At 33.4% G+C, this 17,273-nt stretch overlaps 1 protein-coding gene across 1 annotated transcript in view; it reads right to left on the bottom strand.

Moving 5' to 3' along the window:
• LRRTM4 (leucine rich repeat transmembrane neuronal 4) overlaps positions 1-17,273 on the bottom strand; it is a gene marked incomplete at both ends in the record, with an annotated part of 719,728 nt that overhangs the window by 57,711 nt on the left and 644,744 nt on the right. The gene's annotated exons all lie outside the window — the stretch shown is intronic.

The raw sequence follows: 17,273 nt of genomic DNA on the forward strand, positions 1-17,273 counted from the left end.
AGAAGAATCTCTGCAAGCCAGAAGGGAATGGCAGGACATATTTAAAGTGATGAAAGGGAAAAACCTACAACCAAGATTACTCTACCCAGCAAGGATCTCATCAGATTCAAAAGAGAAATTAAAACTTTATACCCAAGCAAAAGCTAAGAGAATTCAGCACCACCAAACCAGTTTTACAACAAATGCTAAAGGAACTTATCTAGGAAGGAAACACAAGAGAAGGGAAAGACCTACAGTAACAAACCAGAAACAATTAAGAAAATGATAATAGGAACATACATATCGATAACTACCTTAAATGTAAATGGATTAAATGCTCCAACCAAACGACATAGACTGGCTGAATGGATACAAAAATAAGACCTGTATATATGCCATCTACAAGAGACCCACTTCAGACCTAGTGACACATACAGACTGAAAGTGAGGGTATGGAAAATCATATTCCATGCAAATGGAAATCAAAAGAAGCTAGAGTAGCAATTCTCATATCAGACAAAATAGACTTCAAAACACAGACTATTATAAGAGACAAAGAAGGGCACTACATAATGATCAAGGGATCTATCCAAGAAGAAGATACAACAATTGTAAATATTTATGCACCCAACAGAGGAACACATTGATACATAAGGTAAATGCTATCAGCCATAAAAGAGTAAGTCGACAGTAACACAATCATAGTAGGGGAATTTAACACCCAACTTTCACCAATGGACTGATCATCGTAAATGAAAATTAATAAGGAATCACAAGCTTTAAATGATACATTAAACAAGATGGACTTAATTGGTATTTATAGGACATTCCATCCAAAAACAACAGAATACACACTTTCTTCTCAAGTGTTCATGGACATTCTCCAGGATAGATCATATCTTGGGTCACAAATCAAGCCTTGATAAATTTAAGAAAATTGAAATTGTATCAAGTATCATTTACAACAACAATGCTATGTGACTAGATATCCATTAGAGGAAAATATCTATAAAAAGTACAAACACATGGAAGCTAAACAATACACTACTTAATAACCAAGAGATCACTGAAGAAATAAAAGAGAAAATCAACAAATACTTAGAAACAAATGATCATGAAAACATGATGACCCAAAACCTATGAGATGGAGCAAAAGCAGTTCTAAGAGGGAAGTTTATAGCAATACACTCCTATCTCAAGAAACAAGAAACATTTCAAATAAACAACCTAACCTTACACCTAAAGCAATTAGAGAAAGAACAAAAAAACCCCACAAAGTTAGCAGAAGGAAAGAAATCATAAAGATCAGGTCAGAAATAAATGAAAAAGAAATGAAGGAAATGTTAGCGAAAATCAATAAAATTAAAGCTGTTTCTCTGAGAAAATAAACAAAATTGATAAACCATTAGCCAGATTCATCAAAAAAAAGGGGGAGAAGACTCAAATCAATAGAATTAGAAATGAAAAAGGAGAAGTAAAAACTGACACTGCAGAAATACAAAGGATCCTAAGAAATTACTACAAGCAGCTACATGCCAGTAAAATGGACAACCTGGAAGAAATGGACAAATTCTTAGAAAAGCACAACCATCTGAGACTGAACCAGGAAGAAATAGAAAATATAAACAGACCAATCACAAGCACTGAAATTGAGACTGTGATTAAAAATATTCCAACAGAATAAAGTCCAGGACCAGATGGCTTCACAGGCAAATTTTATCAAATATTTAGAGAAGAGCTAACACCTATTCTTTTCAAACTCTTCCAAAATATAGCAGAGGGAGGAACACTCCTAAACTCATTCTATGAGGCCACCATCACCCTGGCACCAATACCAGACAAAGATGTCACAAAGAAAGAAAACTACAGGCCAATATCACTGATGAACATAGATTCAAAAATCCTCAACAAAATACTAGCAAACATAATGCAACAGCACATTAAAAGGATCATACACCATGATCAAGTTGGATTTATCCCAGGAATGCAAGGATTCTTCAATATACACAAATCAAAAAATGTGATAAACCATTTTAACACACTGAAGGTGAAAAACTGTATGATCATCTCAACAGATGCAGAAAAAGCTTTCAACATAGTTCAACACCAATGTATGATAAAAACCCTCTAGAAAGTAGACATAGAGAGGACTTACCTCAACATAGGAAAGGCCATATATGACAAAACCACAGCCAACATCATTCTCAATGGTGAAAAACTGAAACCATTTCCACTAAGATCAAGAACAAGACAAGGTTGTCCACTCTCACCACTATTATTCAACATAGGTTTGGGAGGTTTAGCCACAGCAATCAGAGAAGAAAAAGAAATAAAAAGAATCCAAATCGTAAAAGAAGAAGTAAATCTGTTTACCCTTTGCACATGATATGATACTGTACATAGAGAAACCTAAAGATGTTACCAGAAAACTACTAGAGCTAATCAATGAATTTGGTAATGTAGCAGTATAAAAAATAATGCACAGAAATCTCTTTCATTCCTGTACACTAATGATAATAAATCTGAAAGAGAAATTAAGGAAACACTCCCATTTACCATTGCAACAAAAAGAATAAAATACCTAGGAATAAACTTACCTAAGGAGACAAAAGACCTATATGCAGAAAAATATAAGACACTGATGAAAGAAATTAAAATGACAAAAAAGGATGTGGAGATATAGCATGCTTTTGGATTGCAAGAATCAACACTGTGAAAATGACTATACTACCCAAAGCAATCTACAGATTCAGTGCAATCCCTAACAAACTACCAATGACATTTTTCACAGAACTAGAGCAAAGAATTTCACTATTTGTATGGAAACACAAAAGACCCCAAACAGCAAAAGCAGTCCGGAGAAAGAAAAATGGAGCTGGAGGAATCAGGCTCCCAGACTTCAGACTATACTACAAAGCTACAGCAATCAAGAGAGTATGGTACTGGAACAAAAACAGAAATATAGATCAGTGGAAAATGATAGAAAGCTCAGAGATAAACCCACACACATATGGTCACCTTATTTTTGTTAAAGGATGCAAGAATATACAATGGAGAAATAACAGCCTCTTCAGTAAGTGGTGCTGTGAAAACTGGACAGCTACATGGAAAATAATGAAATTAGAACACTAGCTAACACCATACACACACACACACAAACACAAAATGGATTAAGGACCTCAATGTAAGGCCAGACATTATAAAACTCTTAGAGGAAAACATAGGCAGAACACTATATGACATAAATCACAGCAAGATCCTTTTTGACCCACCACTTAGAGAAACAGAAATAAAACCAAAAATAAACAAATGGGAGCTAAAGAAACTTAAAAGCTTTTGTAGAGGAAAGGAAACCATAAATAAGACAAAAAGACAACCCTCAGAATGGGAGAAAATATTTGCAATTGAAGCAACTGACAAAGGATTAATCTCCAAAATTTACAAGCAGCTCATACAGCTCAATATCAAAAAGCAAACAACCCAATACAAAGATGGGCAGAAGACCTAAACAGACATTTCTCTAAAGAAGATATAGTTTGCCAACAAACACATGAATGAATGCTCAACATTACTAATCATTAGAGAAATGCAAATCAAAACTACAATGAGGTATCACCTCATACCAGGCAGAATGGCTATCATCAAAAAATGTACAAACAATAGATGCTGGAGAGGGTGTGGAGAAAAGGGAACACTCTTGCACTGTTTGTGGTAATATAAGTTGATGTAGCCACTTTGGAGAACAGTATGGAGGTTCCTTAAAAATCTGAAAATAGAGCTGCTATATGACTCAGCAGTCCCACTACTGGACATATACCGTGAGAGAACCATAATTCAAAAAGAGTCATGTACCACAATGTGCATTGCAGCTCTATTTACAATAGCCAGGACATGGAATCAACCTAAGTGTCCATTGACAGATGAATGGATAAAGAAGATGTGGCACATATATACAATGGAATATTACTCAGCCATAAAAAGAAACGAAATTGTGTTATTTGTGGTGAGGTGGATGGACTTAGAATCTGTCACACAACGTGAAGTAAGTCAGAATGAGAAAAACAAATACTGTATGTGAACACATATATATGGAATCTAAAAAAAAAAAAAAAAGTCTGAAGAACCTAAAGGCAGGACATAAATAAAGATTCAGATGTAGAGGATGGACTTGAGGACCGAGAGAGGGGGAAGGGTTGTTGGGATGAAGGAGGAGAATGGCATGGACTTATATATCCTACCAAATGTAAAATTGATAGCTACTGGGAAGCAGTCACGTAACACAGGTAGATCAGCTTGGTACTTTGTGACCACCTGGAAAGGTGGGATAGGGAGGGTGCGAGAGAAACACAAGAGGAAGGGTGTATGAGGATGTATGTATATGTATAGCTGATTCAGTTTGCTATCAAGCAGAAACTAACACACCATTGTAAAGCCATTATACTCCAATAAAGATGTTAAAAATTTTTTTTACATAATATAAATAATTCCTTCTGAACCTTTTAATGCAATGCTCCCCTTTGAGAGAGGACTAGAGAAAATTGTACAGATCCATTAGGGATTTAACAATTTCTTACTACAACTATGTCGTTGTTGATATCATGAATGTATGACTGAATTTTCCTTTGTGTTTTCAGAAACAGACCTTACCTCTTTACTTGCAAAAGACACTTTAACTAATCTAAGCTCATATGAACACTGTGTCTACTGCCTCCTCATAGTAAGTGAAAGCAAATTCATCTTTGAGCTCCCAGATTCTTTTCATTTTGCAGCTGTAGAAGAATGGAATAAATTTACTATGCTAGTACAAAAATTATCCACTCAAATAACCCCAAAGCTAACTTCCACTGGAGATTGGGTACACAGGCTTAATATACAGCCAAGGAAAAACTGATGGCTGGGATTGAGACAGTTATAGGTTGAGGGTGTCCATACCCTTGTGCATGATGCTTGTCGAATGCAGGAAAACCTGGAGGTAGGAAAAGAAGAGAAGCAAGATGCAAGCTAGGTGTGGCCATTTGTACTCTTTCTCCAATCCCACAAATATTAGGGTCTTCTCTGCCTAAAGTCTTCAGTTTAATTCTACAGTTGCTTAACTTAATTGGTCATTTTATTTCATAGAGAGGATGCTCACCTATGACATCTGAGTTAATAGAATCTGCACTACAATCTGGTCCTTGATCATAGACTGTCATGTGATTGCTTTTTGATTGGTTACGGCCTCCCCTTACCCTCTGTAATTACATATAAATTGCATTTCTTTTTAATGTTTAGTATACTGTTATGCATAAATCAAATACTAAGTTCATTTTGTTATACATGGAGAACCAGGCTTATGTTTAAATTAATCTGATTTTCTCTTCCATTTTTCTTTGGGTTGTTGATTTTATTAATGTGCCCAGGAAAAGTAAAAACAATGTGTTCTAGTGTTTTAGCAGCTTCATGTTCTTGACTCCCCTAGAGTCCCCTGGACCTCTGCCTTACATTTTAATTCATCAGGATTGTAGACTTCATAGCTTTCATTTATACATTTTGAGGAAATTTATTTTTAGAATAATAGAATCATGGAGAATGAAGAAACATGAATGGCCATTTTGTTTACTCCCCCTCTTTGGCAGAAATCCAGTGTCCTTGACAGATGGCCAAAGATTAATTGTCCATTCAATTAACCTTAGACTACCAGATGCATATATTGCAGGACTCTGAGCAGTTTTAACTTGACCAAAGCGTAATAATAACCTCCCAGAATAGAAACAAATCTCATAATTTTACATGTCAGAAGTAACAGTAATTTGATTATCAAGGCTAATATTCCTTCATGGGAGAGTCTTAGAGACCCCAGATTCATCTGTGCCCAGTGTCCACATGAAACATTGTTCTTACCATCATCAAAGTATTCACATTTCTGTAAACTATATTATCTTATATTTAATTGCTCTATGTCTATTCTACTTTTATCCTTTAATTTTTACCTTCCAGGATTTTTATTTTCTTATTCCTGCAAAGTAATGGGAAAGGAATAATTAAGACTAGAAAGAAATTTCAGCCCTGCTTCCCTTTTTGTTGTCTTGTTTCTATGTTTAAAATTTGTTGTTTGCATGTGCTTTTGAGAGAGAGAGGGAGAGTTTGTGGGTACATGCGTGTGTGTATAAGTGTTCCAGGGAGCATCACTGTGGAATGGAATGGAGAATATTTGTATTTTTTAAATTCTGAAATTGTGTGTTTTAAGATTTTGTGTTCATATTTATATTAGAATCCTTGTTACAAAATTAAAAATTAAGCTTTGCATTATCAAAAATTCTTAAAAACAATGTTGTTATGAACTAGCATTGAAAAACATAAGAAAAAAGAGTATTTAAAAGTAGATAAATTTTTATGTAAACTATTTCTATTTGAGGTAAAGCAAATGGAACAAATATGGTGAAATGTACCCAATGTTAATTCTAGTTTGCTTGATTTTTATTTTTTTTATTTATTTTTTATTTTTATTTTTTTTTTTTTTGCTGTACGTGGGCCTCTCACTGTTGTGGCCTCTCCCATTGCGGAGCACAGGCTCCGGACGCGCAGGCTCAACGGCCATGGCTCACGGGCCCAACCGCTCCGCGGCACGTGGGATCCTCCCAGACCGGGGCACGAACCCGTGTCCCCCGCATCGGCAGGCGGACTCCCAACCACTGCGCCACCAGGGAAGCCCTGCTTGATTTTTAGATCACAATTTTAGTGGTTACTATATATCTGATTCAATAAATAAAATATAAATATATAAACAAATGCTATACTTCTAGTCATGGTCATCTTTAAAAACAGAGTTTTATGTGGTTATAAGTTAACACAATTGGTTTAAATTACTAGCCAGTTACTTATTTAAAGGAGATTTTTCTTTGTTTTTATAAATTTAGCAATGTCCCCTCCCGCCTTGTTTAAAGGTGATGTTACTAGTGAAGATTCTTTATTTCTTTTTGTAATTGCCAAACAGTATATCATCGTTAAAAATATAAATTGTATGTGCCTCTATATACATATGAATAAAATATACAATGAACAAACATACACACTACTATACACACACACACGTTTTATATATATATATATATATATATATATATATATATATATATATATATATATATATATATATATATATATATATAAAGAATTTCAGGTGGTTTGCAACTACTAAATATTATTTGCAACTTTAGTATTTCTGCCTATGTACTTTCATTTGTGTGTGTGCAGGGCACGCAAGCATTCTTTATAAATTCCTCTCTACATGGTCTCTACATCTCTGCTTCTCTGTTCTACACACATTTAAGAATACTTTAACCATTCCTTTGCACACACTTAAATGGCTCCCTAATGTGTTTTCTGTTTACAATAGCTTTGCTGTGGACCCTCATCTATTTACTTCCTTCTATAGCATATATAATCCCAAACATAAAATTCATTAGCTAATAAAAAGGAGTATCCCTTGATATCTGATCATTCAGTTTTCAACCTTTGCTATAATAACTTGCAAAATGGAATTCGTGATCCATACTGTAACACTGCTATAACGAATATCTTCATATATCGGTGGAAATGTTGACATCTGAAAGAAAGGATGTTAGTATACTAACACCTTCGTTCAATCCCTCTCATGATATCCTATTGTTGTTACTAACAGTTTCCCCATTTTTCCTGAGAATTTATCCCTTAATGGGCCTCAATATTGCATCTACCAAGCACCTGTGGGCATTGTCAACCTGGGCACAATTCAGACATCATCTTTAGTATCTTTACCATTTTTCTTCCTTTTTTTAGAATTTATACGGTGGTGCATGTTTGTTGCAGTGCAGAAAACAAATGTAATCTATAGCTGACACAGTATTTTATCTTTGTATTCTACATGTAAACATATCATTTGGGGTTCATTAAATGTTAAATAATTTTAGAATTGATATCTTAAGAACATTCTGTTCTGCAGAAATCCTCAATAGATTTTTACATTGGTGGTTAAAAACAGTTTAAAGAATTACAGGAAGATGTTTGGGGATTTGGATACATTTGGAACCTATTGTTTTCCCTCAGTTTAAAATAATGCAATGCAGGTTACCACTTTCTGAAAATTTGCTCTCCAACACACTGGCAGACACAAATTAGGTTTTGATACTTACAGATATCTGTTTTCTACTTTATCTTATTTCTTTTATTTAGCATGTCTGAGTTTCCTATCACCAATATAATTGTAAATCATTTGGAAGTTTATCTTCGGCGTCTTTGCATCCATATTGAGTCTAAAATGTGTTGCATGTGAAACAGGCACTTTATGCATATATTCAAGTTGATTAAAGCTTCACACATGCACACACACACACTCACACACATGGTTTCCCTGACCACCACGTGGATTGCTAATCTTATGTTTTCCTATAGTCTATTTTCTAATACATCATTTTAGTTGCGTCCTTGAAGTGATTCTTTTCTCTACCCTGTTTAACAGGGTAGAGAAGGCTAAGAAACTCTTAGATCCTGGATGAAAATTTGTTAAAAGGTGAATTAATATTTTTATTTTTTTCCATAATGTTTGAATTTCTCACTGTATACCCAATATATTATATCAAAGATGTTTTAGAATGAATGTATTTTGATATTTACAGACTGAATTTGAATAAAAACATTCTAATTCCCAAGTCTTGCCATTTTAAATTAACTATAACTCATGGATGAGATAGTGTGATTGATTAAAAGCCAGCTATAACACCTCTAGTGTACTTAAAGATGTCCAAGAGAAAGATGACTGCAGGTCTCCAGGTATGACGTGATGAGGGCTTGATTAGAGTGCAAGGTATTGCAGTAGAAAACTAGGGAGGATTAGGCAAAGAAAGAGTCAATAGAACATGCTAACTCAGTAAGTAAAGAGCCCAGAGGAATTTAGACACCATCAAGTTGTTAATGCTGAGAGAAAAGGGAAGGTGTGGTACTCTAGACACATTTTGATGCTATTAACAACATCCGAAAGTTAGAAAATAAAACATGTTTATTGGGTTGGGATAGTTATGGTGGGTTATTTCGAGTTTCTGGTGACTGTTAGATATCTAAGTGGAACTGTGTATGAAATATGGATCTGGAATTAGGGTGAGAAAGCATAGTTGGAAATACAGATTTGGGAGCTGTAAGGCATATAAATAATGGTTGAAACCAAAAAAGTAAATGAACTCTTCAAGGGCGTAATCATAAAGAGTTAGAAGTTTTATTTTAAAGTTATCATTTTCCTTTAAAAGAATCCTCTGTGACTTACCCATCAACATCCAAGCAGCAAACTCTGATTGTAAATATGCTATTTGTCTTGCAACTTGATGTGGATGTTCTAAGTGGGTCAGAGTACTTGAATCCATAAATTTTTCTATACCCAATATATTTTATCTCAGAATTGGAGAAAAAAATGTAAAAAACTTAAAAATAACTTAGCCGTCCTTATATACGATGCACCTTTCAAGTATATGATAGTCTGGTCTCTATAAAAACTAGTAAAACTAGTAGAATAAGGTTGATGGCTAACTTTCTCAGTTTCACTATGTATTGGAATATCCACTTATAAATTTATATTAGTAGTTACATGTTATCAATAAACATAATTTTATAATAAATTATAAAAATGAAGTTACTAGATACATAATAAAGTTTTAATTGTGTTAGTCTTTAAAGTTATTTAACTTCATCATAATGATGTAAAACAATTTAAATTATAAAAATTAAAATATTTTCCTTTTAGAGAAAATAAAAAGATATTATTTTGATATGCCTATATTTTAAATACATTGCTCTATTTAATTATAAGTAACAAAGATAATTTTTGCACTTTTTTTATTTTTTCTCTTTTCCCCAATGGCATTACATACCCTTCATATAAGTAGTTTTTAAAGAATGTGTGATACTCCACTGAACAGATAACAATGACATCGTTTAAGGAGCTCTTATTTTTGGACTTAAAGGCAATTTCCAAGTATGAGTCACTCTAATTCTTCAATGAGAATATTTGTGTTTAAAATCTGGTTAGTCTTCTCTTTGCATATAGTCCTAGAATTAGAATAGTGAGTCAAGGCTTGTAGGTGTACTTAAGGATCTTGATTCATATTGTTTCAATCATGTAAGAATTTCAGGTTCTAGGAATGTATGTAACGTTGTTGTAAGTAATTGAATTTTTGCCCGTGGCCTCAAAGAACAGACTTCTTTAATAGCTGTACAAGGTAGATTTAAGATCAGAGTACAATTAAGAGTCTCTTCATGCATTTCTATTCTGCTTGCTTTTTTTTTCTTAGCAATATGTCATTTCATCATAATCATATTCATCATGTCTTTTCGATAATATGTCATTTGACATGGGTATGCTTTCTCCATGGTCAGTGGCTCAAACTCCTATTCAGAGATTGCTACTCAATTCTGAGCTAGGATTTGTGTGAATATCAAAATATTTAGTTTGTTGGCTTATACACTACTTGTATAGATGGTGCGTATATAAAATGTATAGATCTCTTTAGAAAGATGATTCATATATCAAATTCATAAAGTAAGAATAGAAGAAACACTATGCATAATGTTACACAGCAATACTTGAATAAGTGTCAAATGAGTGTAAACAAAGAAAGTTACCAGCTATTACATGGATCAAGTCATTAGCCACTGCAGCTGTTGACCTACAAGTATACCCTAAAAGGAATTTAGGATGAAGCATCCTGTGTTTTGGATACATGGGCCCCTAGATAGATAAAATGGAAGAATTTCAATGACCCTCAGATTCTTGCATCTTTTAATATATAGATAAGCGCTAAAATCATTAACTGAGATATCTGATCCACATGACTAGCAATGACATTTTACCAAGTTGTATGCTTGATAACATGTATTTCTTACCTAAAATATATATATATATATGTATATATATGTGTATATATATATATATGTATATATATATATATATATATATATATATATATATATATATATATATCCAGGATGTTCCCCTACCTCTGTGGAGCAGTTTCTTAGCACTCCCCTAGAGGCTGTCTCCTGGGCTATAGTCCTCATTAAGTCTCCAAATAAAACTGAAATTCACAGCTCTTACATTGTGCATTTTTATTTCAGTCAACATGAGTGATTTCAAAGAAGACCAAGGTCACCACTATACCATGACCAATAAGAGGTTTTTTTGGAAGACCATAAAGTTCTGATCTTCCCTTTATATGTGGAAAAGTTAATAATAGAAAGAAGTCACATCAGTTCCATGACTAAATACTGTGTTTTATAAGAAATATATATTTGGTCATTCAGATATGTTTGGTCTTTGTCCACAGTTCCTGGATCACAGGTCCCAAAACCCTTGAAATTTCCTGAGTGATAAAAATAATGGGAGCATCTTTTGTCATAATATTTTGTCTCTTGTCATCACTTCCTGAAATCGCTTCAGAGCCATAAATGTAAAATGGATGTCTTGGTATTCATAACACACAGCAACTGGGTTTATCTTAATAAGGGGACTTTTGGAAGTCATGTAATGATGGGAGACTGTTTGCCAAGGGAACCATGAATAGACAGCTGGAGCTTTCAGTCCCATCTCCTGACCTTCTGGGAGGGAAGAGAGGCTGGAGATCGAGTTCAGTCCCCAATTGCCATTAATTTAATCAACCAAGCTTGTAATGAAGCCTCCATAAAACCCCAAAAGAGAGAGCTCTGGAGAGCTTCCAGGTTGATGAACAAGTGTAGATGTAGAGAGAATGGAGCATTCAGACAGCATGGAAGCTCTGTTCTCTCCATACTTTGCCCTATGCCTCTTTTCCATCTGGCCTTTCTGGAGTTATATCCTTCTATAATAAACCAATAATCTAAAAAGTAAAAAAAAAAATTCTCTGTGCTCTGTGAACTGCTCTAGAAAATTAATTAAACCCAAAGTGAGGGTCGTTGGGACATCCAATCTATAGCAGGCCAGTCAAGTGACAACCTGGAATTGTGACTGGTGTCTGAAGTGGAGAGGGGAGGTAGTCTTGTGAGACTGAGTCTTTACCTGTGGAATCTGTCATTATTTCTGGGTAGATAGTGTCAGAACTGAGTTGAACTATAAGACAACTAGATGGTGTCTGAGCATTGCTTATTAATATGGGGGAAAACCCCTCACCTCCATGTTGGAATTGGGTGATCAGAACTTTTACTATTTTAATGTTTAGTAAACTAGATGGTTTTTGGGAACTAATAATATCAGGATCCTTATAGCTTAACTCTAGTCTTACGTACATATTTCATCAAGAGTAACCATCTCCATGGTAACATCATAAGCAGGATGTAAGAGACCAGTAATGGTTTAACCTAGCTTAAAGGAATCAAAATATCTGAATATTAATTCTTCCTTGTCAGTAATTTATTAGATATGTGACTTTAGTCCAACTACATAACTTTTCTGAGCCTCAGTTTCAACGTTTCAAAGACTCATGGCATACTGCAATTGCTCAATAAATATTAGCTTTCTTCTTTGTTGTTTTGTTAATGTCTTTGATTATTCCCATGCCAACAATTGCAAGCACCTACTCCAGGGAATTATCCATGCCCTCCTGTCTTCTTTCTCATCTTCATTTTTTTCATACATCTTTCCAACAGGTCTCCCTTGTCATTTTGTTCCATCTTTAGTTGTAAAGACATGATAATGATACTATTGATAATTAACAGTTAATGAACAGTTAATATACACTAGAAACTGTGCTAAATGCTTTACATTCATGTTACTTAATTCTAATAACCCCATATGGTAAGATCTACTGTTACCCAAGCTTATTCTCTTATTCCATTAATCTCATAGAGGTAATAAATGTTCAGAAATAAGTACTGTCTTCAATGTTACACAGCTGGTAAGTAGCACAGGTGGGAATCAAATCCGTATGTGGTTAGAATCCAAGATCTTGTGCAATTCAGCATAGAATGTGTGTCACAAAGTCTAAGGAGGTGGAGAGAAATATGTAACTAAAGTTTATGTTTGGCCATTAGTTGTGAAGATTTGTCCCATAGAAGTTGTTTTAATTAGTCGTTCCCTCTGTTCCAAGAACATTTTAATATAAAGTTATATACAGTAAATAAAAATAATATATAATGCCATGAAATTAGACGATTTTCCCCCTGTTGTATACAAGCAGGTGAAATGTTAGGATGGGATCATTCTGTCACCCTAGAAGTTAAGAATGAAGATAGAAGCAAAAATTTGGGGATGTTTAAGCATTTTAGTATTACTTAAATTTACATTTTCAAAAGTGTCTTAAACATCAACTACATAATATACCAGAGATGCTTAATTGCATTTATTACTCAATTTATATTACTGTAAGAAATTATTTTGGTTGAGTTATACAGAAGCATATTTTCAACTTGTTTTCTCTGCACAATATTTATAATAGTTGTTTTTCTACTTCTAAGATTGTAATTACTTTATATAAGAAGGCTTTCTGCAGTGTTTAATGTATACCCCTAAATCAAGAAGAATAACTCACTGAGTAGGAAGAAACAATGTAACAATTTCAGACTCTATCCTACTGTTCTTCATGACAGTGTAAAAAAATTCAGCTCGTGGAAACCACTTCTAATTTTGTAACCTCAAGTGCCTTTGCAAATTAGTTTTAGAATCCATTTTCCATTTCTCCACCCAACCTCTATTGAAGTAGAGAGTGGCATTTTGCTTCTTATTCTACTTGAAACTGCTGTTAACACTTACAAAGTTCTGAAATGTTATAGTCAGTTTCTTCTCTGAATCACACCTCCAATAACATCCAGAAATGTATGAAAATACGTTCTAAGTAATAGATGTTATTTTAACAAAAAATGATATTCTTGAATTGATAATGACATGGGAGGTGTTAACAAGAGCTCATTGATAGACTTAAAGGGGTAAATAACCCAAATATCAATTTTGAATTTGATCTGGGAAAATTTCAGCAATTTATGCTGGATTTAATTATCAATTATTTCAGGATACCTACTTTTTGTTCTGCAAACAAACCCATCCATCCAATTTGTTTTAGTTTACATAATTATTTTGTTTTTTCCCAGAATAATACTAGCAATGAAGTATATAACATCCATTACTCAATAAAAAAAGAAAGGGAATTTGGATACTCATTATGGGAGCCAGATCACCTCAAGTCCTCTGTAATGTAAATATTCTGCACTAAAATATTTTTATAGCATTTTTCCTAAGGACATTTACCATAATATAGAGTTAATTATGAAACTGTTAAAAGATAAAAGTAAATTAAGAGGCAGTGTGAGGAAAATAAGAAGTGCTCTCCCAAATAATCATTGACAACAGATGGAGAGTCAATGAAGTAGAGAGATACAGATATTTCATCCTCAAATGACAATTTCTGAAAGGGAAGTTCTCTAAGTACAAACACAAGATTACATTAACAGTTCTAACCAGATCTCAGAGATCAGCTTGGTGCTTTGTGACCACCTAGAGGGGTGGGATAGGGAGGGTGGGAGGGAAATGCAAGAGGGAGAGGATAAGGGGTTATATGTATACATATAGCTGGTTCACTTTCTGATTCACTTTTTTATACAGCAGCAACTAACACAACAATGTAAAACAATTATACCTCAATAAAGATGTTAAAAAAGAAAAAAAAACATTCTGCGAATAGATTATTGTTAGAGAAAAAAAATTCATTTATCCAAGTCTATTCTTTTGCTCTGCACACAGTTTAATGAAACCACAAAAAAACATAAAAACTCAGATCATTTTAAATCAACATTAAAATTAAAAACAGCAAATAATAACATCAGTATGCCAAAATGTAAAAAAAAAAAAAAAAAAAAAATTCTGAAAACATATAATGTGGATAAATCTAAAAAGTGAATCTGAGGGCATTAACTTTGAAGAAGAGATATCATCCTGCTGTTAGTATATGTGGGTACTGTGTGAGGTTAAGAGACCTTGATAACAAGGCCCCCAACTGACATGTGGAGATTCAAGAGAAAGCACAAATAATAAAAAGAGAGAGAGAGAGAGAGAGAAAGCACAAATAATGCTGCTGTTGAAAGGTGAGAATAAATAGTAGATTTAGATAAAGATGTTTCTGGAATTTTTTAAAGTGGGAAATTGAAATAAAAAATTCATAGAAGAACTACAATTGGTTACTCTGGTAATCATTCAATTACTCTGATAATCAAAGAAACAAATTAAGAAAAAATGAGGTGTTATTTTTATTTTTATGTATTTAAATTAATATTACATTGGGTGTACATTGGGTGTATACCCAATATAGTTGAAGTGCAGGTTAAGAGGTCCCTTATGTATATAAATGTAAATATTGCAATAGGAACACTTATTAATGAGAAATATTAAGCCACATGTAGCAAAAGCATTATCAGTACACCTAGAATTTATCTCAGAAATTTGATTTCTAGGAATTTCCATTAAAAGGTTAATATTGCTTTGTGTAATTTGTGTAAAAGTGTCCCTTTAATAGATAAAAATAGGAAATGACCTAAGTGTTTAATATAAGTTAATACTTAAATTACTACTTATTTATCAATAAAATATTTTATTTGCATTTAGAGCATATGTATTAAATGATTTGTGAAAATGTCCTTGTATATCATTAAGCTGAATGCATTTTAAACCTGCATAGTGTTTTTTTAAAATATATATATGTCTATAATCAAAATATTAAATATATACATATGGTTGAAATAAAGTTTATACAATGATACAGCAAATTTAGAATTGGTCATTGCACTATTTTTGCTTCTTTGCTTTCTTGCTTTTCTCTTTCCCCTCCCAAGTTTTGAAAAATAAACATACATGCCTTTTTTTTCTTAAAAAAACTCATTAAAACAAAAGAAAAATTTACAGCAAAAAATCTTCAAAATTCTTGTTAACAAAGTATGTTTCTCTTACTGCTCTAATATATAAATGTTTCCATTACCCTTTTTGTCTGAAACACATTTATTTACAAATTTATTAATATAATATACATAGAAATACATAATTTTTATTCATATATTCATATTAGTGTATTCATAATGAAATATTTGAATCTAGTGGACAACTTCTGGGAGTTCAAAAGTTCAAATTTTGCCTTTTGTAACCTCTAGGCAAAAGGTTACAATTACTGGTTTTCTAAGGCAGAAAACCTGGCATATACAATTGTCCATATTGTGTATTTACATGTGACTTTTCACTGTCTATTTATTTTCCACTTAATCCTACCCTGTAATATGTTAAGGAAATGCTAAGGATACTGGCCCAGTAGTTGAAAGAGAGTGACTTCAAAATCCTGCTTTGTCACTAATCATATCTCTTGGCTTTTGGTACATCATCTGAACTTTGTGTCTCATTATTCCATTAAAAAGCAATACTGTTATTATAAATAACATTTAACATTTATTGAGTGTCTAATACATACTTGGCAGTATTTAGTGTGTTTAACGGGTAATATATACTGCTCAAAACAACCCTATGAAAATGTTTCTATTTTATAACCAAAGAACTGGGGGAAGCCAGAATAAATAGCTTTAAGAAACAAACAACAAATGACAAAGCTGGGATTCAGGCTCTTTCTGATTCCAATATCCTGACACTCAACCTATATCCTTCACCTCCTCACTAAATTAAATACAATGCTTTTTAGCCCTTCCCACTTTATAGTTTTTTTTAATGAAGTATGATTACATGACAATACAGAAAATTGTTTTGGAAAGTATAAATAGCTATGTTTTAAATACAAATTCAGTAGCAGTTACTCTTCTGTATGTTGGGTTTAAAAAAGCCCCACAACACAGTCTTTTGCTAGAGAATAGTTATAAACTGGCTTCCAAGACACCTATGTGAAGACAGTTTCTTGAGGACCGCACAAGAGTCCTGACGTTCCAGAAACTTGAACTATTCAGTATCCGAAGTATCTGGGAACTTAAAATGTTGGCTCATATAAATTAAATTACCAGAAAACGTTTGGTGCTGTGTAGTGCCTCTGCTTAAGTGGCTGGTAAGGTCTGGCAGTAGTGGGTATTTGTACTCTTGGAACACAATCCCTTTCAGGCTGAGAGTGTGTCCTTGGGATGTGAGTAAGCTTAGATTAAATGGTAATTCACAGCAGTGCTCAGAAAATGCCTTTTTGAATCTAGCAATCACTTATTTGTTGCTTCTACCTAAAATTGCTGTGAACTTTGTTCTTTATTCAGGGAAGTTCTTGGAAAGGGTGATAAAGCCAGCTGCCACTTCTCAGGTGAGAAACAAATGTTGAGAAATGCTATTGTCCTGAAAAGATCATTCTGAAGGTCATTGC

Source organism: Hyperoodon ampullatus, assembly GCF_949752795.1.
Source record: "Hyperoodon ampullatus genome assembly, chromosome: 15".
In the NCBI taxonomy this organism is placed as follows: domain Eukaryota; kingdom Metazoa; phylum Chordata; class Mammalia; order Artiodactyla; family Ziphiidae; genus Hyperoodon; species Hyperoodon ampullatus.